The following is a 10,471-nucleotide window of genomic DNA, read 5'->3' as shown; positions in this document are numbered from 1 at the left end:
CTATGCTTCTCCTAGATAGATCTTGCGTGATCGTAGGAATTTTTTTGAAATACTACGTTCCCCAACAAAACGGAACGGTGGAAAGTTGCATGGCAATACATCTCGGAATGGCTATGGAAATGCCATAATAGGTAGGTATGGTGGCTGTTTTGAGGAAGGTATATGGTGGGTGTATGGTACCGGCGAAAGTTGTGCGGCACTAGAGAGGCTAGCAATGGTGGAAGGGTGAGAGTGTGTATAATCCATGGACTCATCATTAGTCATTAAGAACTCACATACTTATTGCAAAAATCTATTAGTTATCGAAACGAAGTACTATGCCATGCTCTTAGGGGGATAGATTGGTAGGAAAAGACCATCGCTCGTCCCCGACCGCCACTCATAAGGAAGACAATCAATAAATAAATCATGCTCCTACTTCATCACATAACGGTCCACCATACGTGCATGCTACGGGAATCACAAACTTTAACACAAGTATTTCTCAAATTCACAATTACTCACTAGCATAACTCTAATATTACCATCTCTATATCTCAGAACAATCATAAGGAATCAAACTTCTCATAGTATCCAATGCACTTATATGAATTTTTTTTATTATATCCCTCTTGGATGCCTATCATATTAGGACTAAATTTGTAACAAAAGCAAATTAGCATGTTGTTGAAAGACTCTCAAAATAATATAAGTGAAGCATGAGAGTTCAACAATTTCTATAAAATAAAACCATCGTCGTGCTATAAAAAGATATAAGTGAAGCACTAGGGCAAAATTGCCTAGCTCAAAAGATATAAGTGAAGCACATAGAGTATTCTAATAAATCACGATTCATGCGTGTCACTCTCAAAAGGTGTATACAACAAGGATGATTGTGGCAAACTAAAAAGCAAAGACTCAAATCATACAAGACGCTCCAAGCAAAACACATATCATGTGGTGAATAAAAATATAGCCTCAAGTAAAGTTATCGATAGACGAAGACGAAAGAGGGGATGTCTTCCGGGGCATTGCTACCTCTTGAGCATGCGTTGGTTTCCCTTGAAAAGGAAAGGGTGATGCAGCAAAGTAGCGTAAGTATTTCCCTAAGTTTTGAGAACAGTATCAATCCAGTAGGAGACAACGCACAAGTCACCTAGTACCTGCACAAACAATCAAGAACCTTGTAACCAACGCAATAAAGGGGTTGTCAATCCCTCCACAGTCACTCGCAAAAGTGAGATCTAATAAAGATAGTAAAGTAAATATTTTTGGTATTTTTGTTGTATAGATTGCAAAGTAAAGATTGCAAAATAGTAAACGAGATGCCATGTAAATAAAAGAGATGCAATATAATAAGAAAGAGACCCGGAGGGCCATAGGTTTCACTAGTGGCTTCTCTTAAGATAGCATGTATTACGGTGGGTGAACAAATTACTGCCGAGCAATTGATAGAAAAGCGCATAGTTATGAAGATATCTAAGGCAATGATCATGAATATAGGCATCACGTCCGTGTCAAGTAGATCGAAACGATTCTGCATCTACTACTATTACTCCACACATCAACCGCTATCCAGCATGCATCTAGAGTATTAAGTTCATAAGAACAGAGTAACGCATTAAGCAAGATGACATGATGTAGAGGGATAAACTCAAGCAATATGATATAAACCCCATCTTTTTATCCTCGATGGCAACAATACAATACGTGCCTTGCTGCCCCTACTGTCACTGGGAAAGGACACCGCAAGATTGAACCCAAAGCTAAGCACTTCTTCCATTGCAAGAAACATCAATCTAGTAGGCCAAACTAAAACGATAATTCGAAGAGACTTGCAAAGATATCAAATCATGCATATAAGAATTCAGAGAAGAACCAAATAATATTCATAGATAATCTTGTTCATAAATCCACAATTCATCAGATCTCGGCAAACACACCGCAAAAGAGTATTACATCGAATAGATCTCCAAGAACATCGAGGAGAACTTTGTATTGAGAATCAAAGAGAGAGAAGAAGCCATCTAGCTAATAACTATGGACCCGAAGGTCTGTGGTAAACTACTCACGCTTCATCGGAGAGGCAATGGTGTTGATGTAGAAGCCCTCCATGATCGATTCCCCCTCCGGCAGATTGCCGAAAAAGGCCCCAAGATGGGATCTCACGGTTACAGAAGGTTGCGGCGGTGGAAAAGTGGTTCTGTGGCTCTCTGTGATGTTTCTAGGGTATAAGAGTATATATAGGCAAAAGAAGTACGTCGGTGGAGCTACGAGGGGCCCACGAGGGTGGGGGGCACACCCTCCTGCCTCGTGGCCGCCTCGTGGAGTTCCAGACTTCGACTCCAAGTCTTTTGGATTGCTTTCGGTCCAAGAAAGATCATCGCGGAGGTTTCATTCCGTTTGGACTCCGTTTGGTATTCCATTTCTGCGAAACTCTAAAATAGGCAAAAAAAAATAGAAACTGGCACTGGGCCTCCGGTTAATAGGTTAGTCCCAAAAATAATATAAAAGAGCATATTGCCCATTAAACATCGAAAACAGATAATATAATAGCATGGAACAATCAAAAATTATAGATACTAGTCGTCAACCCGTGCACCTGCACGGGCTATCAATTAAGAAACATTAAATATTGAAAATGTGGATTAATATGTGCATATCCCACCAACTGGTACATCAGTATTTCCATAGTCTTTGCTTGATTGGATATACTATATATCTGCATTTATGTACATAGAACATGTATATGAGATCATGTATTTAGATGGTTTAATTTTCCTTGGTGGTAAGGGGAAATCTATTATATTTTCTTGCTTGACAGCTATAGTAATAATAGTACTCTACCATTCATGTTGTCTATGTGAATAGAAGCGTTATATCGAATGCTTTTTTGACGGGTAATCTGAGCTTCATGTATATAAATGACGATAGAATGGTTCTGGTTCCTCTAAAACATGTCCATATTCAAAAATTTACCTGGCCGAAGCCAATGAATGCTCTGGGTCTACATAAAAGCTTTAGATGAATTCCTGCGCCAAAATTTGAAAAAAAAAGTACACATAAACTAAGACAGAGATCTCTCATGGACAAAAAGATAATGCATTGAGTAGGTCAAGATTAACAGAGTCATACCGGAGCTGGATATATTCTAATACTTACTTAACATGTATTCTAAATATAGAACATGCAGTAAAAGGTATGTATACCTGATATTTATGTAGTAAAACAACAGGCTATTCAATACTTAAAACGTTAAATGATTTGTAGAATTACCATCAACCAATAAGTATGTACATCTGAAACCAATTTTAACATAATAACATAAGGGCAGAATCTTACGGTTACGGTGACATTGAAGGACGAATTACACAATTGTCTTTTGCTGATCCATGAACATGCACGCTTCCTTGAAATTTATTTTCAATAAAGTAATATTAGCAGCAAATCCCATTAGTTGAATATGAAAGATAACTACTTCGAAACAATTATTGGTTAACTTGAAGGATAACTCCAAGTGGAACTTTTGCAAACACAACTTTAATTTCTTCATAGGTACTATCTTGTTGGCATGTGCTGTAACAGAAAAGGGTATTGTCAATCGAGGTACAGAAAATCAACCTTTCTTGGTATCTTCAGAAAAACTAATAGCAAAACATTATGTTCAAATGCAAAAAATAATAAATCAAATCAATAGTCGTCAATTTGGATATTCTGGCCTATGAAACTATATTTGTCAGCTATTATCCAGCAAAAACATTATGTACAATACAAAGATTTAACCACGTGCCTTGTTCATCTGACGGATGTCCAGAGGATTTAATCCTGTTTTATTCCTCTCATGCCTAGCTCGGTTTCCCTACTCCTTACTTCGTATTGTTCTGAATGAAAATTCAATGATGTTGTGTTTTGTCAGGAAAAAAGAATGGCTTTGAGTGTGCAGTAATCCGCGAACAGAAAAAAATCATGGTATGTAAGGTAAACTTCCTTCGAACCTAGTGAAATCAAATATATGTCAAAGATTGTGCTTGTTTGCAAATAATAAGCATGTAGGCTGTACAGTACACCATGTAATGAAGTATATGCCGGATAACATACATCTAGGAATGGTTTAGCTGAATGATTTTCGTGCAGTAAATATGTTGAATAGCCCTACAGCTAATCCGCTCACCTTTAATAGGACCATGTTTGTTAAGACCATCATAACCTCTGAAGTTAATTCTTGCATTATCGTTTCAGATTATAACAAAGGTTAATACTTGATGATGTAGACACAAATAGGCAAACTAAATTTTACATATAACCCAGGGCATTATAACTTGTGTCTGGGGTATGTGGAGATACTACGACATATTTAGTATAGGAAATAATGCCCCAGAGTCTATAGAATGCTCAAAAGTCTATAAGAAATCAGGTATGGCTTTTACAACTAATTTTGGTTCAGAAATTTGCTCTACCAGACTAACTTGATACATACTCATATACCCATGAATCGTTCTCAAATAATAAATTTATATAGTGAGGATAAAAAATATATGGATTAGTAGGTCAATATCTTTGCTTTCAAATAGGTTCGGAATGTCTTGTGCAAAATATACCATGAACGTTCTACAAAAATAGCAGAACACACGACACATAATTAAAAGCATCACTGATTATATATGCAAGCTTAAAAAAATATCTGGCATAGGGGCATTATTGAATATACACAATATATATGTTATGCATTATATAAACCTGACCATGGATCACACTGGATTGAGAATTACCTGTAAAGGTAATGAGTAGGCACAATGATGAACAAAGCAAGAATTAATCGTCGGCTGATAAACTGCTAGCTATATCATTGCCTAGGGCATCCTGCCAGAAATTGCTTGATCAGGTACTGTTTTGGACTGCAGGAGCCCATCCGACTCATCTCAACATTCATGATACCGATGCCGTGGCTGCTCCTGTTGTTGTAGCCTTCGGCATTGGATTATTCTGTTAGAGTAGTCATTATGGTATACAACTTCTAGTCCAAGTCAGTTTTGTACCCCTACCCCAAGTCGGTTTATACCCTCTTATATACTCTTGTATGCCGCACCAAATCATCAATAAGCAACAGTTTTATTCAGCTTTCATGGTATCAGATACCGGTCCTAGGGTTTAGGGTATGGCTCCGCCAACGCTGCCGCCGCCGCCGCCGCCCGGCTACTTCGAGCGCCGGGCCGCACTCATCGCCAAGGCTGCCAACGCCGCGGCCGCTTCTCTCTCGGCCCTCACCATAGCTCCACAAAACTACCCTGCACCCATCCTCGCCGCACCAATATCTTTTGCTGACACAATCTCCGACGTCAGCCCCTACATCCCCATAGTTCTTGATCTCGCCGCCCACAACTACTACCATTGGAGACATCTCTTCGATCTCCACCTCGGCCGCTGCAACCTGCGCTCGCATGTCGCCGCCAACTGTCTTCCCCGCCCCGACGATCCGCAATGGTTGAAAGACGATCTCGCGATCGTCCAGTGGTTCTACACCCGCATCACCACCGAGATCTTCAACATGCTCGATCACGACGGCGCCACCGCTGCCAACATCTGGCACTCCCTCCGTCAGCTCTTCCAAAGCAACACCGACGCTCGGAAAAACGCTCTCCACACCGAGCTTCGCAATATGGTGCAAGGAGACGCCCCGGTGAACCTGTTCTGCCAGCGCGTTAAGACCATTGGTGATGAGCTCCGCGAACTCGGCGATACAGTTAGCGACTCACAGCTAATCAATATCGTCGTCGTCGGCCTCAGCGAGGACTTTGACAAGCAAGCCTCGTTCATACCGATGATACGGCCCCCTCCTACCTTCGCTGAAGTTCGTTCCTTGCTACAACTCGCGGCGGAAACACAAGCTCGCAAGGACTCTCGCCCCAAGGTCTTTCATGCTGCGGCTCGTCCTCCTCTCTCGTCTACACACTACAAGAAACTTGTTAATACATGACAATCCTAGTCCGTCACAGATCACCCAAAAACTGTCATGCGTGCCCACCCATGACGGATCCGAAATCCGTCATGTATATCGCGTCATAATTTGATATTATACTTTCCATGACAGTTCTTGGCCATCATGGATCTGCCCCAGGCCCGCCAAGCCCAAACTAGGCTGTGACGGAACAGACCGTCACCGATTTACATGACGTGGCTGCGACATGGCGTCTACCTGGATCTGACGTGGAGGATAACATGGCCCATGTTGTAACCAGCCCAGTTAGGGATTTGGCCCAATTTCGTAGACAGTCCAACCAAATAATGTTTACCTTTCACCTGCCATTAGCGTACCTATTTTTTAGTCCTACTTAATAGCCCTTTTTTGTCCTGCCTGTTTTCTCAATGCAACAGAATTTACAATAGGACAACCAAATTATATTCATTCAAAAATATCAATTGTTCACATGACAATAAAGAGTTCCAACATGACTTCAAAACATCACAAGCATATCTAGAAAGCGCTTTAAGCATTTTTGTTAAAGAAAAGAGTAACATGGCTTCAAAGAAAATGCACTACTAGCAGATTTTTAGTCTCCAACACTTCACCACCGCTTCAGGGCAGCTTCCGAACCCAAATAATTCTCGCTGAAAAAGTTCAATCTCCAAGAACACAAATTAACTGCCAAACCTGCATAAAATCAAAACACTCAAAGGCAACACCATTTTAAGCAAAATGATGATCCACAATTCAATATGAGATGTGATACAGAATTGAGACAGAGCAGATGTTGAATAATACCAAGAATTAGAGAATATGCTAGTAATAACACTAGAAATTTGAGACTGAACAAATGCACTATGTAGCCGATCTAACACTCCTAAATCTGAAGCAAAAACAATATACCATTTACTATTAGTAATCTTAAATAAAAGCGCGCAATCTTCACTTCCATCGCTCCTTCAGATTGTAATTCTGTGTACACGCATTTCCAGAAATACAGTTGTACAAAATCCATCACCTCTGCTGCAATAAGCGAAGAAACTCAACATCAATTAAACTGTTAGCTTGCAAACCAGAAGAATAAGGGAAAACAGAAGGATTATTTATACAACCATATTAAGAAGTCAGGTAATCATTGAATTAGACATCAAGGCAGTAATGAAAGTCAAATGACAAAGTAACAAAACACAAAAAAATGTGTCAAATAAAATTCAAATGATAAAATAACAAAACACACATCACATAACTAAGTACTATAGCAACAGTAGTTGAGGCCATACAAACCTGTCAACTAAACTTTGTAGAATCATTTCGTACCATAAGTGCAAACCTAACCACTACTAATGATGTCTCAACTACTGCTGCTACGGAGAAGACCATATACCTGGTATAGTTAAGAGTTAGCTTTGGTCAGGTTTATAAGATTACCAAATGTTGGGCACCATCTGTAATTAAGAGGACAAATCTTCAAGCTCTACACATATCTAACTCTGCACCAATTTCTAATATAAATAAATAAAACAGAGTAAAGGGCAGGAAAAAAATATTTTTACAACTTGTTTAGATGGAGGTATTTAGTACATAACATCCTGAACATGGTGGCATGTACTGAGAACAAGAAATTCATCATCAAATTGTGATATATATTAAATTGAGCAAAGATCATGTGGCATAAATTCATCAACTTATTGTGTGGAAATCGATATGATGGCAATTTTCACCACATAACACAGAGGAAGTTTGCACATAATATATAACAGAGAAGCAGTGTAATAGCAGGCCTAGTTAACAAACAATCTACTCTTGGTAGATGGATTCAGTGAGATTAATGAATTACTTTCTCTCCATAAAGAAGAAAAATCAAAGGTACCAACAGGAGCATCTCATGGGCATTTACTTATTAAACTAGTAGTTGCTTAACTAACTAGCAGATCTCACAAATTCTACACTGCTAGTGCTCGCACAATGAGAAAAGAAAAATAGCCAGCAGTAAGAAGTGTTGTGCTCATGAAGTAACTCAACCAAAAAAAGCTCAAGAGCTGGATTCCAAATTATCTTCTTCAGTGACACAGGGACATAAGCATGGGCTGAATTTTTTGTTAGAAGAACAAGCATGAATTACGTGTATTTTCAGTCAAGTTTACTTCCAGCAATCATAATTCACAAATGTAAATTGAGCGAGTGCCATAGCAGAACATAAGGGCAAATAGATGTTTGAGTAAAGTGTATGCATAACATAAAGAGCATGTGCAGGAAAAGGCAGTGTAGATATAATCACCAAGTAAAAAATGTTTCTGGTCCATGTGAGATGTGCAAATTATGTAGGCAAGGGCAGTGCAGATATCACTAAGTAAAAAAAAATTAGTTGTACAAAGACCATTAGATGCCCTGACTCATATGGGATCCATCACCATTATGTGCATGCAGAAGATTAGACACTATGCAGTAAAATGAACCTGGCACCGAAAAACCTGAATATTCAGTGCACTATCCAAACTTCATAGATATTCAAGAATGGCGTTCTTGGCAAGCTCGCCGGGGATGATGAGGCGGAGGACGTGGGAGGTGGCAGGCATGGCACTTTTTCTCAACAAAATACATGCAATAAAACTGCAGATAAGAAATAGCATGTACCTACAGAATCTGCAGATATCAGTTTTTCTTCATTTAGGTATAAAATGGTATGAGTTTCTCAATTGTAAAAGCTGGCAAATAAATGCTGTGGGCAATTACTCTTCAAAAAATCAGACAACATACATCAGACTTCTGAATTAGCAGTGTACAACTACAAAGCAATGCCTGAACTGCAACAAGAACAGAAATTTACCTAATACTTTTCGTTTCCAGTACAAAAGATGAATGTGCGGCACAATGTAATTAGGAAGGAAGCAGAACAGCCTACATCTACAAAGCACAGATAATCAGTAATGAACAAGCAGCCCAGGAAGTGGTGCTCGTGCCTTCTGCTATTCGTTTTAATGACGGACATGGCAGATGCCCAGATTTTTTGCCTGTACCGATTCAGCCTGGCCAACGAAGCCTGCAGCCGTCCTCTACCAAGAACGGCTACATCCATCCATGGAGATGAACAGAGGGGGCGGGAGGGTAAGGGACGATGCGGATGTACATACTTGGTCTTTCCGGCCGGAGAAAGTGAATAGCGGCGAGTGGAGGCTACTCACCACGTATGGAGAAGACATCCGCAACGACGAGGGGACCGACGGCGGCGTGGCTGACGGATAACTGGACCCAGCCACAAGGGCTGTACTTTGGATCTGTGGCGGTGTCGCCACATCATGTACCTCACCTCGGCACGCCACCACCATGGATCTCGCATCTTCGCGGACGCCGCCGTGATGACGGATCTCGCATCTTCGCGGACGCCGCCGTCGTTGCCGTCTGGTCGACACTACCACGGATCTCAGGAGCCCCACCCACGCGCGCCTCCGCGTCGTAGGAGGTGAGCTTCGGAGCTCGCCGTGCTTGTTCACCGGACACGGAGAAGGAAGAGGACAGATGATGGATGGAGGCGGGCACGGAGTGGCGGATAGGGAGAGGTCAGGGTGGTTCTGTGCTGTCTCCGGTTCTGGTGTGGAGCGGCAGAGAAGGATAGGAGTGGCGGCGGCTGAGGGAATGGGAGAGAATGGGAATTAGGGTTAGGTGGGAGTGGACCATGGAGTTAAATGGGCTGGCTCAAAAATATTGCCACCCGCGCGTCGGCGACTTAAAATTTTGCACCTCCGCGCGCTCTTGGACTTTGCCTTTTGTTTTTTTTGGTTGGCTGGTCAACTTCATCTCCCCGCGCGCCCTCCTCTTTTTTATTTTCTCGACAGCATTTGACTGACATGTGGGTCAAACAAGGGGGGCACACATTGACACATCAACAGGAGCTGTCCGTGAAGGTCCGGATGGTGCATAAAGAAAAAAAACTAGGCCCCGCTAGGCCTATTTGGTCAATCCATGACGGTTTACGTGATGGTCCCTCGATGTCCGTCATAAAGGGGCTACCCTTTTGAGGGCCATTTGCATCTTGTTAATTAGTGACGGTTTCCGTGACGGATCAGAGAGCCGTCACCAGAAATCCGTCATGGATTAACAGATTTCTTGTAGTGAAACCAGCGCCGCCTTCCAGGCCGGCTCCTGCCGCCGGGCCGTCCGCATCGTCATCTGTTCAACCGCCCCAGGCTGGCGTCCTAGTCCGAACTACCGCGGCAAAAACCCTATCTACAGGTCGCCGTCGACTCGTTCGGTTCCGCCTACGACATCACCAGCACCGAGTCCTGCACCACCCACCAGTGCTCCATCTGCGGTTGCATGGCGGCCTCCTCATGATCCTTGGACGGGGCTTGTTCAAGCATGGCCCATGCCCTGGTCCGCCCCGTCCACCCTCGGTGCTCTGCCGGCATACTCAGGTGCCTGGCAACCCGGCCTTCGGCCGCCTACTGGTGCTCCCGGGGTTCTCAACCCCCGACAGCCGGCCAATGCCTATCACGCCGCCCCGACGTATGCTCCTTATGGTCATTACACCAG

The 10,471-nt window shown here is 42.2% G+C and overlaps 1 long non-coding RNA gene across 1 annotated transcript; it reads right to left on the bottom strand.

The window, feature by feature from the left end:
* Window positions 1-6,353: 6,353 nt before the first annotated feature.
* LOC123165191 (uncharacterized) lies at window positions 6,354-9,621 on the bottom strand. The gene is made up of 2 exons (XR_006482825.1): window positions 6,845-9,621; window positions 6,354-6,628 (listed from the first exon to the last, which is right to left on the bottom strand). It is a non-coding gene; the product is annotated as an uncharacterized lncRNA (long non-coding RNA).
* Window positions 9,622-10,471: the final 850 nt, after the last annotated feature.

Source organism: Triticum aestivum, chromosome 7D, assembly GCF_018294505.1.
Source record: "Triticum aestivum cultivar Chinese Spring chromosome 7D, IWGSC CS RefSeq v2.1, whole genome shotgun sequence".
NCBI classification, from domain to species: Eukaryota; Viridiplantae; Streptophyta; class Magnoliopsida; order Poales; family Poaceae; genus Triticum; species Triticum aestivum.
This window is presented reverse-complemented; position numbering and strand designations above follow the sequence as displayed.